Consider the following 16,634-nt stretch of genomic DNA (forward strand, 5'->3'; position numbering starts at 1 on the left):
TTAGACTACATTAATTTTTCTAAAGCTCCCACTGTAAGATGAAATAATTTTTCTGATAGTGGCAACCACTGAAAGCAGATAGAAATCTGTGGACTTAGCAGAATAGTAGGTTGGCATGGAGTGTAAATGAGCAGACTTTTTAAGGGGCGGATGAGTGGCAAAGGTTCTCTGAGACCAGTGCTGACTGCAGCTAGACACTTTCTGGTTTTAGTGTTTTCTAGCAATTTATGACTTAAAGGCATTCAAAAGTCAAATTAAAACCAGTGGCAAATTCAGGTCAAGTTGAAAGAAAAGCTCTGACTGAGGAAAAGCAAGCAAAGAAAAGTGTTGGCAATGTCAAAAAGATTAGTTTCGGTGTTCTCCATAACACAGTGTTTCCATTTTTTGAGCTGGATTCAAAAAGAGCATCTGCTGAAGGAATTCCATCTCTCATAATACTGGTGATTAGGGCACTAGCCCAACATATTGAAAACCCCCAAGCTTATTTCTATCTGTTTCAGAAAGGGAGTTTGGATATCTACATTCCTTTTCAAAGGGGCATTTCTCAAGTCCACCTTTAGGACTTTTTTTTCCTTTGTTGGATTTGTTCCACTTCAAAATGGAATTGTTCTAAACAAATATTCACTGGGAAGGAGAGAGACTCTGCAGGGTGGGAGTCTTGGGGAGGGACACTTAGCTCAGCTCTTTCTTTCGAGCAAGGGGAAGTTGGGCCCAGATGAGTTCCTTAATCAGTACACTCTGGAGAGAGGCGACAAATGCCGCCACATCCTTTTTGTGGTTTCATGAATCGCTCCATGGTCTAGCTTTTCATTTTTTTCTTTTCTTTTCTTTTTTTTTTTTTTTAATTTAACTTAACATTTCAATATCTGGAAATAAAAATAGAAATGTTCAATTCCAACTGAATGAAAATCTTAAATCCAAACACTATGTTAATTTTGTGACATTTTTTTACTACATTTTGCTTTCTCAACTTTTAGCTCACGTGCTGAACCAAATATCAAGAGTGAACCAAGTCAATCCTGTGGCACTTATTCTGCTTCATACAGGGTTTCCAGTCTACAGAGAGACCAGAAAATGTCCCTCATTTCCTGCTCTCCAAAGTCAGGGTGAATTTTTACGAGTCTTGGAAAAACAGCTATGAACAATTGTAAAGGAAAGACATATATTTTACCTTTACTTTTCTTCACAGGAGTAGGTGATTGAATCTCCCTTGTTTAACAACAGTTCCACTGATTTTGTAAAATTATTTCTCTGCATCAGAAATGGTCTAATCCATTAAAAAAATAACTCCTGAAAGGCACAAAACCTACAAATTATTTTACTTTCCCATTATACCGTATTTTTCTGGGAACTTCATTCTGTCGTGGTTTATTGTATAAGACAGAATAAAATAGTTTTGCAGTCATTTCTAGCCTGTTTTGCAGTGTGCTGTGAATCACATGCTTCAAATCCTTTAATCCTACAAGTAAGAAGCATGTTGTAACTTTACAACATTGAGCTTCCAGGAACTTGTGGTAATGAAGTCTATAGTAAAGTGATTACTACACATTACTATTGCTTAATGAGCATTACTATGTGCAAATTCAGATACCACTGTGAAATCAGCACATTCAACAAGTAGCAGGAGGAATATGTCGGAGAGGAGAAATTAGGGTCAATGATTTTTTTAACTTTTTGCAGGAGTAAATAATTTTTTTGTATTAACACATAGCAACTCAGATCTCAGGCAAGTTGAGTCCTCTTCTGAATGCAACTAACTCTTTTTGCTGACTTTCAAGGGAGGGAAATGAGCAACTCTGGCACTGACTGGGACACTTAGATCATGGAATACAAATTGCATTGAGAATTACCCTCTATACAAATTGCATTGTGAATTATCCTCTATCTGTATTCTTGATTGAAAGAAGATAATCAGTGAAGAAGGCTGGACATGTCTTTCTGCACAACTAGGGCCTTAATGTCATGGTTGTTCTTACCAATGAACTAAGATACAGGAGCTGGGGGACTGAGGCAGCATTTTCTGTGCAGCTGTGTGCAGTATATCGGGCTACCAGGCAATAAACAACTGTGGTACAGAATGACAGCAGGAAGCAGAGGAATAATAGCAGAGGTGAGCAAGAGGGGCTCTTGAGCTCTGGTTTGCTGCATGTCCTCACTTTCCCATGTTTCACATTTCTTCATCTATTAAAAAGAAGATGATGGTAATTAATTGAGTACCATGACTAGCTAATTAACTAGTTGTCTACAGCTAGGCTTTAACAGTTGACTTCAGCTAGGCTTTTGACACTGTTTCTCATAACATCTTTATAGTTAAGCATAGGAAGTGTGGGATAGATAAGTGGACAGTGAGGTGGATTGAGAACTGGCTGATGGGCAGAACAGGAGTTGTGATCAGTGGTGCAGAGTCCAGCTGAAGGCCTGCAGCAAGTTGTGTTCCCCAGGGGTCAGTACTGGGTCTGATCTTGTTCAACATCTTCATCAATGACCTGGATGGAGATATAAAGTCCACCTTCAGCAAATTTTCTGATAATACAAAATTGGTAGGACTGGCTGACACAACAAAAGGCTGCATTGCCATTCAGTGAGACCTAGGCAGACTGGAGAGTTGGGCAGAGAGGAATCTTGCAAGGTTCAACAAGAGCAAGTGTAGAGTCCTACAAATGGAAAGGAATAACTGAATGCATCAGTAAGGGTTAGGGGCTGACCAGCTGGAAAGGAGCACTGTGGAGAAGGACCTGGGGGTCCTGATGGACAACAGATTGACCATGAGCCAGCAGTGTGCACTTGTGGCCAAGAAGGCCAAAGGTATCCTGGGGTGCATTAAAAAGAGCTTGGCCAACAAGTCAAGGGAGATGATCTTCCCTACCTACTCTGCCCTGATGAGATCACATCTGGATTACTGTGTCCAGTTCTGGGCTCTTCAGTTCAAGAAAGAGAGGGAACTTCTAAAGAGAGCCCAGTGGAGGGCTACAAAGATGATGAAGGGCCTAAAGCATCCCCCTTATGAGGAAAGACTGAGAGATCTGGGCCTGTTCAGCCTGGAGAAGACTGAGGTGGGATCTTATCAAAGTTTATAAATATCTAAAGGATAGGAAATAAGTGGATGGGGTCAGGCTCTTTTTGGTGATTTCCAGTGACAGGCACAAGTTGGAACACAGGATGTTCAATATGAACATGAGAAAAAAATTTTACAGTGAGGGTGACAGAGCACTTGAACAAGTTGCCCAGGGAGACTGTGGAGTTCTCTTCTCTGGAGATATTCAAAATTTATCTAGATGCTTTTCCGTGTAATCTGCTGTAGGGAACCTGCTTTAGCAGGGGGTTGGACTTTACGATCTCCTGAGGTCCCTTACAACCCTTATGATTCTGTAACTCTGTGATACATTGCATAAGTGGTGTGATTTTTAATTAATGCATGTACTATTCAGATGCAAGATTAAGACACATTGCTCAGAAGCTGCTTGAATCTGAAAAGTGGAAGAGACAGAGGAGGGTAAAGAAAGAAGCAAGGGAGTTCTTCCTGATGTAGCTTTCAGTATGTTGATAGAAATGGCCTGGGATGAAAAGTCTAATAAAAAAAATCATCCTTGTTATATCTGCCTATTAGAAATAAAATAATTTTGAGTCATTACCAAATGTACCCAGACATGCTTGTATGTCCAGTGACTTATTTGATGTAATGCAGTATGACTACCTCAATAGCAATAATGTTTTTACAAGAAATGTAACTCTAAAATCTTCTGCTTTTGATATAAACAGCACATTTACAGTCTGTTTCACAGTAAAGGTAATTATCTCCTAATGAACAGAGAACTGTCGTTAGGGTAAAATCAAGATAGAGGAAGAGAAGTAACTGATTTTTTAAATGGAATTATACATGTCTTGTTCCTATTATCATAATTAGCTTTTCTTTTCTTTTCTTTTCTTTTCTTTTCTTTTCTTTTCTTTTCTTTTCTTTTCTTTTCTTTTCTTTTCTTTTCTTTTCTTTTCTCTTCTCTTCTCTTCTCTTCTCTTCTCTTCTCTTCTCTTCTCTTCTCTTCTCTTCTCTTCTCTTCTCTTTTCTTTTCTTTTCTTTTCTTTTCTTTTCTTTTCTTTTCTTTTCTTTTCTTTTCTTTTCTTTTCTTTTCTTTTCTTTTCTTTTCTTTTCTTTTCTTTTCTTTTCTTTTCTTCTATATTCCAGTAGACTTTTAAATCAATAACAGTCTCTACATTGTCTGCAAAAAGTTCAAGGCTCCCATGTGGATGTAATATTTGCAGCCATAAATAAATTCTTGAGGTTTTTGTCAGGCTTTTCACACACCCACAGATTCTGCTATCAGCCAGTAAATCTTTGTTTAAGACACTATGAGATCAGATTTCTCTGGATGAAGTGTTGCCCAAAGTGGGGAGAAAATAACATTGCATAGAAACTGCAGTATTTCAAATTTCTTCCTTCCCTCCTACTCCAAACAGAGTGCTATCTACCCCTCGGTGTCTGTTTAGGATTTTTTACTGTGGTACACACTTGAAGTTGGACAGAAATAAGTAGCATCATCAGCTGGCATTTTTTCTAACACCAGAGAGGTCTTCCTGCTGGATGACTGGGATTTGGAAAGACAGAAGTGCAGCAGGTCATCTGGAATCATTGCCATCTTTTCCTCTTCTGGTGGGACGTCTTCTCTGATAGCTTAGTCCCCGTGCAATAGCATGACAAAAGTCTGTTATTTCTGCAGAGATGTTTGAGAGTATCTCTGAGATTCCCTTGCAACGCACACAGCATTCTTAAGAATGTTTGGGAAAAAAAAAAAAAGAGAGAGAGAGAGAGAAATTAAATAGGTTTACTTGCAGCCATTCATACCATTCATATAATACTTCCTATCATATTGTCCTATCCTGCAGACCACAGTATTCCACCATGATCTCATCAGTGACTCCATTAGACAAAATACAACAGACAAAATGTCAAAGAGAGGGGGAGAATAGAAGGGATAGAATCTCAGTATGTGCCCAGAGGTCAGAGTCATGCTCGGTGTAGTGTTTAATCCTGAATGACCCATTTATTTTTGCATTTATATTATTTCTTATTTTGGGGCGCTGCATCTTTTCCACAAAATACTGCCTATAGACCACTTTCCATTTGAAGCGATTGCAACTGAAGCCATGGCATTTACCACCTGTATGAATTATTAATGCTCCATAGTTGAGATGGTTTTAGTAATTAACAGATGAAAGGCAATGGCTCAATAATAATAATACCTCTAATCAACCAAGTGTATCTTATATGCGCACTGGTCTTCTCTACACAAGAAGATTCTGATTATTTCAGCTACAGAATAGTTCTTACCGTTACTGAAGTATAATGCTGAGGGAGTCTGTAAAGTCCTTATGCATTCTTTTGCCCTGAAGCAGAATAAATTAGAGGATCAGTTAATTGGAATAAACTGGAGTGGACTTACGTGCCCAGTGGTACACAGGATTTCCACCAGAAGCTAGTAATCACCTATATAAACTGGTTTGTGTTTAAGTACTTTTAATTGCAAAACTGGTGGGATTCAGAATTTTGCTTAGGGAGAAAACAGTTTCTTGAAATTTAAATTGCTTTTATATGGCGATGTATAAGTTTAGTTTCAGAGCTAGGATTCAGGACACAGATCCCATACATTTAACTTGAAGTAAATTAACAATTCTTAAGTAATTTTGTACATCTGAGCTCAACACGTAACTCTTCATTCCATGTTTATACACTAGGCTGAAGGCTAAATTCTGTACCTCCTTTATTAGTAAAGTACAATTGAGGACTTCACAATTTCCGAGGTTGCAATTGCTGGAGACATCTGGCATCCCTGTTCAGAATTTGCCTATGAAATCATGACAAAGATGAAGGCAGAGGCACTACACCTAGATTGTGTGCCAGATGCGTAATTAAGCTTGTTGCAATATTAAACTCCCTATTCATTAATTAGCAGATTTGGATGTCTCAGCTATATCCTTCTGCAGAATTAGCTGGTCAACGCCCCAAAGCACAGTGCGTTTTCTGAAACCACCTATTAGCAAAAGCTATTAACAGATAGACAGATATTAAGAGATCTGTCATGGGACTGAGTATCTGAATACCTCTTACAGTTCTCTCATCGTATGGATGCATGTATCTACATAGCAGAACTGAGGCAGGATTTTAGCCTTAGCTGGAGAATCTGTGCTAATGTAATTTCAATAGCTTCAGTAACAACTAAGACAAGTGACAACATTGTCAAGTTTGCATGCTGGTGTAGTCATAAAAGTCTGCAATGCTGCATCTTGTTACTGTTCTTCATCTGTTCTAGTGAAAACAAGGTAGGACAGATGTGCCAACTTCTGTTAAAAGCACACATCCGTTTTACTGTGAGGCGCAGATGGAAACATTGATTTCAATGCTGAAGAAAAGATGTGGGCTAAAGTGAGTTGTGGTAATCTAGGAAGAGGAAAGGAGCCAGCTGGCAACAGACTTCCTCCTGCTGTTATTATTCTAAAAACGAAGTCATTATTTGAGTCTAGATGGGGTTGCTGCAAAACACAACTTTTAAAAAGCAAATCCCTGCCCCTCTGCTTCAGACCTGGATCTGAACAAGTTCCACACACTTCTTTCTGGAAGCACAGCCCTAGAAAAACAAATGGACTGAAGTAGCTCAAGCCCGCATAAAAGTTTCCATTTGGTGAGTACTACTTAGATGAAAAGAACTTGTTTAATGGGGAAAAATGTCAGAGGAAAATGTTTCCTTAACAGAAAAATAGTAACTTTCTTCCTCATTGATGATGGAGCTTTGCAAACAGAGTAGTACATTATATCTTTGTATTTTTCACTCTGCAAGCTATGAAACCATGAAATAAATCATGTATGTTTTCTTCCTTGAGCATCTTCTTCAGTCACACTTTGCCTACTAATCTATGCTGGAATTACTTCTAATATTCCAAACCTCTGTCAAGATGTCAAATAGTCTGTTCGTCTCCTGTTGGAAAAGAAAATCCGCCTTTTTTTTAATTATTATTTTTATTTATTTATTTATTTATTTATTTATTTATTAAATAAAAGCAGATACTTTGTATGAGAATTTGGAAATGACGGTTGACTTTGGAGTTTATCTTTGGGATTCTTAAGACCCAGTAATATGGCAAAAAAAAAAAAAAAAGATCAAAAGTTATGTCATGTTACAATACAGATCTTACAGAGTCTTCGTCTGGAGATACGGAATTAATTTTTTAACTGAAGAGAAAAAAAAAAAGCTCTGGGTATTTTGTTCTGTGTTTATGCCAAGCAGGACTAGTAGTATGGAAAAATTCCATATATTTGCTGAGAAAGAGCAAAATGGGATTGTCATTAGATCCATCACTACTCCCATAGGAGATTCCTCCAGAAGATGCCTGTAGGAGTGACTGGTCAGGCCATGAAAAACCTTAGTGGACTCTTCTAAACTAAGTTCCAAATTGTCAAGAATTCCTTTGGCCACATGTAAAATGTGAGGCAAATTATTTCTGCATCTAGATAGGAATTGCAAAAAGAATGTGAAGCCTTGTGTCGCAGGAGAACCTGATGCCCAAGGCTCTCTGATGATTATGATCTTATTTGTGTTTAATTTGCAGGCACTCTGCCTTCCATCTCTTGTTTCTGTTAGGGGCATCAGCTTTCTAAGGAAAAAGCCTGAAGAAATGCTGCTTACTCTCTGCTAATCATGTCATCCTACTGCAAAAGCTAGCGAGATGCTTAAGTGTATCTGTCCAAGTGCTAATGGATGAAACAAAGTCCTGTTTTTCTCCCAAGAAGCCAAGGTAGCTGGGGTGGCTCAGAGCTACTTGAAGCATATCTTAGTCAAACGTGTGATGGTTCTTCCATAACAGGGCAGACAATTTTGAAAGGTCAAATTTTTCAGAAAATTTATGATCAACACAAAAACAAAACAAAAGAAAACAACAACCAACCAACCAAACCAAAACAAAGAAAACAAACAAAAAGAAACAAAACCATAAAAAGAAAAAGTTGAACATAGAAGAAAAATTTTATCAGAGACAAATAAGTTGGAGACAACATTTTGGGGGGAAAAATGAAACAGAAAGAGGAATGTATAGCGGAAATGCTAAATCATAGCTTGAAGCAGTGATTGGGCACCTGGTAGGAAGGCAGGGCCAACCCAGGGGAGTTCAGATGCATACAATGCACTTGAATGATTGGAAGGGGTGGAGCCAGGATCCATGCCTTCCCAGGCCTCATTTAAGTGTTGGCAGGGGAGGCAAAGGGATTTTGCTAGAGATCCATGCGTACCTGAGGCCTTCTAGAGGTAAGCAGCTTCTTTTTTTTATCTCTGTGCTTATTGCTGTTGCATTTGAGCAAGTCATTGCTTGCTGCAGCCTGGGACCTTGCTTCTTTGCTATTATTGCTGTGTTCTCCATCACATTATATCTAGGAACTGAGGAAAATAATGAGGTTAAATTCAAACACTCTGATTTAGTCATACTGGAAAGAGGAGGTATTGGAGCTCTGTAAATGTTGTTCAAGTATGCTTCCGTTGTTCAAGTATGCTTCCATTTGGAATAGTTAAGATACCTCACCTTTGTTAAAGTATCATGGATTTAATGCTTTCTTTAACTTCTTCAGGATTTGAGAGATTTACTAAGGATGAAGTATGAATCAGCCTTGCAAAATCCCTATGGAGAAGGGTGAGAAGTATTTTGATGAGTACCATATTGAGATGAGCATGTGAATTGTCTTTCTTTTTATTTTTTTCATTGTCTGCAGGCCTCCGAGAAAGGGTTGAGTGAGTGAAATTTGCATAAGAATTTTAAAATATTCTCCCATTGTTTTCTTAGAGGCTCAGTTTAATGTAGCAAACATCTGCCTACCTATGAGTGCTTTGTGGAACATCTGTTTGTTTGAGGAATCTTATTTCGCTCTTTTTCCTGTTGCCTGGCTAGGAAGAGGTCTATATTGGTACCTGTCAACCAAGAGAAAGAATCAATGGGTGGGGAGAAAAGCTATTTTATGCACTTATCAAAATACATCTTTCCCCCTGGCCATGGGAATAATGAGAAATTGGCACATTCTGCATCAGAGCTGTACTAAAGCACTCATGACAGTATTTAAGACCAAATGTAACAAAGATAATAATACTCTCTAATCTAGAGTCTTCAAAAAAGCCTATTTTGAGTTCAATGGTTCTACTACTAATATAAATAGTAATACAGATTACTGGACCTGCTTGGCCTTGTATTAGGGATCCCATATTAAGTTTGAACACTGGTTTGAAGCAAGGTTTTCCCCCTTGTCTTGCTCCCATTTATAGAAGGGAGAGGAGGTTCTTTGATATATATATACCCAGCATGAGATTAAGAAACAACAGTTCAAATATTGGTCTGACCAGTTTATTACAAATCTTAATCAGGGAGATGGGGAAGGGGAGGACGGATGCTGTTACAAATTAGGGTGATGGGGAAGGGAAGAAGGGCAGTAGAAAAGATAGGAAATAAAAGCAAGGAATCTTTATAGGAAGCAAGAGGGAGATAGTCTCTACCATGGGTCCAGCATGGTTTGTAGTTCAGTTGTTGATCTTCAGTAGTGCCGGGTTGTCAGGCATTGTTCTGTTGATGATGACGGTGACCACAGTGATGACGGTGATACTTTCCAATGGCAGAACAAACTTATTTAGAAAGTCCAAAGTGGTTGAGTCAGCTCTTTTTGGAGTGACAGCTACTGGCCTTTGGATCTCAGCAGGAACTTCTTTTGTTCCCATCTCCAGGGCCTTGCCAGCAGATAAGAGGGAGTATGGAGGTGCCAACTTGTATCTTGCCTTCAAGATACAATGGTATTATCCCCCAGTCTCCAATAGCAAGCTGGAGTTATCTAGTCACAGGCCAGATCTTCTGCCAGTAAACAGTCCTGAGCACTCCCTTCTGAAGGCAAACAGCTCCAGAGAAATGCTTTCAAATTAAAATTGCCCACACAGTGATGCTGATTGCCACATGGCAACACCCACTTCTCATCTAGATAAGTGAGAGTCTTATGACAAGAAATGCCTCAGGAAGCAAACTCCGAGCCAGAAAACAAAGAAGTGTTCTCACAATTCTCCAACTTTTATCTCTATCTATATTGTGATACTTAAATCTCATGGCTCATTAGAGTTTGAAGAACATGCACTAGTTTTGTTTCACATTAGTTTAGCCCCTTTTGTATTGTTACTACTTAGTAATTAAAACACTGAATAGTGGCCATGATGATAGACACTGTACTAACTCTTGACATAGACAAGTAATTTCCTTTTACCATTCTAAAAGGACAACATCTTTGCTCTGCTATTTAGTGCTGGCTGTCGTACTGTGACTGAACATTCTTTTTTTGTCATAATTTTTCATTATTCTATTAGTAGGCTTTTTCTTATTCCTGAAGGGGTACAATTTAAGCCAAGCTATTCTACTTTCTAGTGTTATTTTTCTCTTCTCTGTATCTTGCACAAAAATGTATGAGAAAAATGTTTCTACATCTTTCTGATTTTTGTCTGACATTGCTAATTTGGACAAGATTCAGTTTAAAAAACAAGAACAAAACAAAAAACAAAAAAACCCCACACATGACCACTGGGAGGGGGGGGGGGGGGGGGGAAGGGGAGAGAGGGCAGGCGGGGCACAAAGCTCAGAAAAAGAGAACTGTGGCAAATTTGTGTGGCTGAAGCTATGCTTTCATTCTGGAACTTTGCAGAGGTGAAGGACATGCTAATAACTTTCCTCCAGATTGGAAGGATGAGTTTCTGTTACTTTCAAATGTAAGTCTTCAAGCTATTAAAGTATGTCCTGCCTCTCCAGGTAGATGCAGATCTTCTGGGATTCCTGTGCGATGTCTTACATGATGTACAGAATCTCAAATAACATGACATGTCAAAGTTAATGTATCTGAAATATTTACCGGTTGTTTGGGTCTGGGGCTCATCCTATTACTTTTCTGTAATTATGCCATCTAGATACTAAGGTGATCAACAATAAAGAAATCATCTTTAGATAATGCATAGGCAGTTACTGTCACCATAGGGTGTCTGAGATAATTGTGTAGGTAGATAATGTGACCCAGGATCTACAGGAGTGAGATCATATTATGGAATTTACAAACACAGAAGACACCTGTATTTAGGAATGAAACCCATCCTTGATTTTTCAACCTCTGTTATGATTCATAATAAATCTTGATTCTCAGTGAGTGTGTTCTTGGCTGGAGGGGGTTTGTAATATTTTCCTACTTGATATGTTAATTTAGGTTGTCATATCTCTTGCGAGGCCTCTTTCTCTTTTTTCTTTCAGAAATTGCAAAACTTTTAATGAGATATTCTCCAAAGGAGAAAGATGTTGGATTTTTGACAGATTTTTCTCATCAGAGTTTATTGGGCAATGAAATTAAAGGTGTTAATAAAGAATGAGTATTTGTTTAGCTTTTGAGTTTATAATCTTTTTCCTTCCCTGTCAGCACTTCCTTTGCTCTTTTAATGTCATACTTCTAAGCTTTTTTTAAATACACAGATGAACTTTTATGATAAATATGCTTTTCTTTCTAGTCTTCCACATGCACAGGACTTTGTACAACATGAATGGAAGAAGGAGACTGTTACAGTCCAAATGGATTATGAATATCTATGTACATGTTCACATGAGAGTCCTTGGACTTCCACTTTGCCTTGCCATTTAGTTAACAAGCAGAAACAGCACTGAATTACAGGGCTTTCACTCATCTTTAACATCTGCTTGATGAGTGCCAAGAGATGTGCTGCAAAGGGTGTTCAGAGTGCTGCTTCCTTCTCTGCCATATACAGAAAAAGAAGGAACTAATTTTTTTTTTTGTATCCTCCTAATCTTTTTTTTTTTTTTTTTTTTGTATCCTCCTGATCTGAGGTTTTATAGGGAACCTGTACATGCCTTTCTGGGGTGAGACCAGCAGTCCAGATGCCAAATCAGAGAAAATCAGTGAAGGTGGTCCAGGAGACTGCACACTTTGCTAATGCTGCCAGGCATTTGATCCTTGAGAATGGTGGGAGACTGTACTGCAGCAGAACAGGGTGACCATCAAGATCAGCAGCACCTATACTAAAATCTCTGCACAGCAAGTCAAACATACCAACAGTTAATCTGTATAGTCAAAGTGTACCAACAGTTACTAGTAGTAAATAGGAGAAGGATATTATTTAAATAATAATTTTGGGGCCAAGTCATACCATGTTTTGTATTCTCCTTTCTTTTCTCTCCCTTTCTTCAACTTCAGCAGTTCCTTTTAGTTAAATAACTTGCAGCTTGTGAGCTGGGAAGTAGAGCTTATGGTTCAGCTGAGTTTTTTAAAAATGTTTTAAAAAATGTTGGTGTATATTTGGTAAATTTTCTTCATGAATAAAACCAGGCTTATTCCTTGGCAAAGAGGGTAGAAAAAATTTTAGTGAGATGGGAATTTAATAGGATGCATGATCCTCCTTCTCCAGGAATCTGAACTTTTACTATAGTGATTGAGATGAAAACTTGTTAAGAGATGAAACAGTTGTAAAATGCACTGTTTTTTCAATGTGATAACATAGTCTGCATTATTCTCAGTGCTTATTCCAATGCATACTTTATGGGTTTTTTTTTTTTTTTGCACCTGATCTAGGACATAAGCAAGCTTCTGGGTGAAGCATTTGCATGATATTCCCTGGATACAATTGTTTGTCTTTCTAATCCCATTTACCTGTTAGCTCAATTATTCATTCAGCTGTGCAGATCAGTGGATTTTTTTTCTGTGCATTTTCCCAAGGAACAAACATCCAGAAAAACCCAAATTGTTTTGAATTTGAATTTACTGTTGCCCTTTGCAGAATGAACTTGCATTTACATTAGCCAATGCTGTACATCTGCTGAACATCCTAGCAGAGATCCTAGCAGGGTAAGATCCAGACTTCCACTGTAGCAGTGAGCAGAGAACTTTCGAGTAGTTGCTCGTAGTAACTAGATAAGAAGTAGTGATGTAGGTGCTTGCGTATGATAAGAGGGGCGTAGACGAAGGTGTACAAGGCTATATAAACTGTTGTCACGAGTTAATAAACGCCATTTTACCACCCACCACATTGGTGTGCACCGAGGTAGATGGACAGACCGAGATGTCCCTAACGATTGCGAACACCTTGATGAGGCTGGAGCGGGCCTCCGGCTTCATATGGTGACCCCCGACGTGACGTTAGGGAAAAGTGGTCGGCCACAGGCGGCGTGGCAGGATCCTGCTCTCATCCACCTCCCTTGGGGAAGGAGGTGATGACCCTAGAAGAGGGGGCTGCGGCTTAGGAGAGTGGAAGCTGGGTAGCGTCGGAAGGTACGGCCGATAGCCTATAAGGCCTGTCCGAGGACCCAGGAGACCATCGGAAGAGGAGCCTGGTGGTCATTTGATCCGTCGGGGAGATTACGCCCGGCGATGGAAGCCGTCATAAAGGTGATTTCGTCCGCGTGTAAGACCTATTGCGGGAAAAATGCTCCTTCTAAGAAGGAAATAGGTACAGTGTTATCACTGCTATTAAAGGAGGGGCTGCTTACATCTCCCTCAGATTTATATTCCCCGGGGTCGTGGGATGCTGTCACCGCAGCGCTTTCTCAGCGGGCGATGGTACTCGGGAAGTCAGGGGAGTTGAAAACCTGGGGATTGGTCTGGGGGGCGCTGAAGGCAGCGCGAGAGGAGCAGGTTACATCTGAGCAAGCGAAGTTTTGGCTGGGCTTGGGGGGAGGAAAGGTCTCTCCCGCAGATTCCACAGGGAAACCGGTCGCGGAGCCTCAGAACGGCGGAGAGGAGAAGATTTCAGCTGCGCAGCAAGACACGAAGATGGCGCCGGGAGAGGCGATCGCGCCAAAAACAACATCTTGTTATCACTGTGGGACAGGCGCAGGCTGCAGCTGCGCCACAGCTGCCCCCTCGGCCCCCCCTCCTTACGGGGGGAGCGGCTTGTATCCTTCTTTGGAGGGGTTGGGAGGGCCGAGCGGGGAGGGCGTAGCCACGTCACCGGCGGGGAGGGACGATCCGCCCCGAGGGGCAGAGCGAAAGGTGGAGCCGGGGTGCTTCGGCTCGGCCCCCGGGCCAGCCTTGACTGACTGGGCGAGAGTAAGGGAGGAGCTTGCAGCGGCAGCTCCGTCCGTGATAGCTATGCCCGTGGTGATAAAAGCGGGGGGGCCGGCCTGGGCTCCTTTGGAGTCGAAAGTAATTACGCGATTGGCTGATACAGTTAGGACCAAAGGCTTGCGGTCTCCGGTTACTATGGCAGAAGTGGAAGCTGTGATGTCTTCCCCGCTGCTGCCGCACGATGTCACGAATCTTATGAGGGTCGTACTAGCCCCCGCTCAATATGCTTTGTGGTTGGACGCTTGGGACGTCCAGCTGCAGACGGTTGTAGCGGCAGCCACCCGAGACCGTGGGAGGAACAACGCCCACTCGGAGGTCCGCCCAGATGGTTGAGATTATCGTAATCAGCAGGGATGTTTCCCTGGAAAGGCCTGTTCTGCTACAGCAGAACAGGGGCAGCACGCATAACAATTTATAGTGGGGGCCACGATCTGTCAATTGTCAGTGCAGTATGCGATCCCACTGCGCTGGAGACAGGAAGTGCGACCTGTCTGGGTGGATCAGTGGTCCTTACCGACGGGAAAGCTTGTAGCGCTTCACGCATTAGTACAGCAAGAGCTTCGCTTAGGTCATATAGAACCCTCTCTTAGTCAATAGAACACTCCTGTATTTGTGATAAGAAGCGGTCAGGATCCTATCGCTTGCTGCACGACTTGTGCGCAGTTAACGCTCAGTTAGTGCCTTTTGGTGTAGTTCAGCAGGGTGCGCCCGTACTATCCGCTGTGCCTGCAGGCTGGGGGTTGTTGTTATCGATTTGAAGGATTGCTTTTTCTCCATACCCCTGGCTGAGCAAGACAGGGAGGCTTTTGCCTTTACGGTTCCTGTCTGTAATAACCAAGGCCCGGCTAGCTCAGTCGGTAGAGCATGAGACTCTTAATCTCAGGGTCGTGAGTTCGAGCCCCACGTTGGGCACCAGCGTTCAGATGCTCGAGGTCAGGGCTGTTGCGACGGCGATTGTTTATTGACCCTTCCTTCCCTGTAACATAGTCACAGATTTTGCTTTTGCAGCTAAGCTCGCTTTGAAAATGGGCCAAGAAGACATCCCTAGTACGGAAGCAGCGCTTATCTTAGAAGATGCTTTGTGCACCCGAGTAGAGCCTGTAGCAATTTTACATGTAAGAAGTCATTCGGATGTACCAGGATTCTTTTCAGAGGGCAACGCAGCCGCAGATGCGACTGCAGGGTCCCGTGTCCTGACGATCTGGAAGGCCAGAGACCTCCACTCCACGCTTCACATAGGCGCTCGGACACTCGCTCGAGCCTGTGGTATTTCCATTACAGCTGCAAGGGGTGTGGTGCAGGCCTGCCCTCACTGTAATTCAGCTCCTGCTATTGGGGCGGGGGTCAACCCCCGCGGCTTAGGGCTGCAAATATGGCAGACGGGCTTTACGTGGGAGCCGCGAATGTCACCTCGGTCGTGGTTGGCAGTTACTGTTGACACAGCCTCCACGATGATCGTGGCTACCCAACACGGAAAAGCTAATTCTACCTCGGCCCAGGCCCACTGGGCTGTAGCTATTGCGGTCCTTGGCTTGCCAGTGCAAACCAGATCTGATGAAAGAGAACAGTAACGGGGAACTCTGAGTTTTGCAGGTATGGCTCCTATGAACACCGAAGAAGAAGAAGGAGACAGCCCAGGAACCCCGAAAGAAGGCCGGGAGAAGCATGGAGGAAACTCAACTGTTGCTGCCAACGAGAAAACGCGTTTCTAACAGGGGCATGGATGTGAAGACCTAGAAGGGATGTGTTGCTTCAATCTCAGTGACCACAGTGTATCCATCCATAAAGCGCTGAGAGCCCTGCGCGACCATACGGAAAAGATCGGCGTGGAGACGGACACCATCGGAGGCTGGCTGAGAAGTGTGTTCGGAAGCATCGGAGAATGGGGTGTGCACTTATTGAAGGGACTGCTTTTAGGACTTGTAGTTATCCTGCTTTTGATAGTGTGTATGCCGTGCTTTCTACAAATTATGTTAGGTTGTATTCAAAGGATGATTGACCGCACAGTCAATTATCGCGTAGAATATAGTAAAATGCAAAAGGCTTGTAGGTAGTCAGAAAACGTAGCGGTATAAGGGTAGCGCGGGAATTTTGCGATTCGGGATGTAACGGGGCAAGGCTTAACTGAGAGGACAGTGGCATGTATAGGCGCAAAGCGGGGTTTCGGTTGTACGCGGTTAGGGTCCTCTCAGGATAAAGTAGTTGCGCTTGTGCATAGGGTAGTTATGCTTGTGCATAGGGGGGGGGAGATGTAGCAGTGAGCAGAGAACTTTCGAGTAGTTGCTCGTAGTAACTAGATAAGAAGTAGTGATGTAGGTGCTTGCGTATGATAAGAGGGGCGTAGACGAAGGTGTACAAGGCTATATAAACTGTTGTCACGAGTTAATAAACGCCATTTTACCACCCACCACATTGGTGTGCACCGAGGTAGATGGACAGACCGAGATGTCCCTAACGATTGCGAACACCTTGATGAGGCTGGAGCGGGCCTCCGGCTTCATCCACTTAAGTTATGCCTTCACTT

The 16,634-nt window shown here is 41.8% G+C and overlaps 1 non-coding gene across 1 annotated transcript; it reads left to right on the forward strand.

Annotated features, from left to right (window-relative positions):
- The first annotated feature begins 14,949 nt into the window (after positions 1-14,949).
- Positions 14,950-15,022, forward strand: TRNAK-CUU (transfer RNA lysine (anticodon CUU)). Its single transcript has one exon. It is a non-coding gene; the product is annotated as a tRNA-Lys (tRNA).
- Positions 15,023-16,634: the final 1,612 nt, after the last annotated feature.

The sequence above is a fragment of the Phasianus colchicus genome, chromosome 1, assembly GCF_987193195.1.
Source record: "Phasianus colchicus chromosome 1, bPhaCol1.hap1.1, whole genome shotgun sequence".
NCBI classification, from domain to species: Eukaryota; Metazoa; Chordata; class Aves; order Galliformes; family Phasianidae; genus Phasianus; species Phasianus colchicus.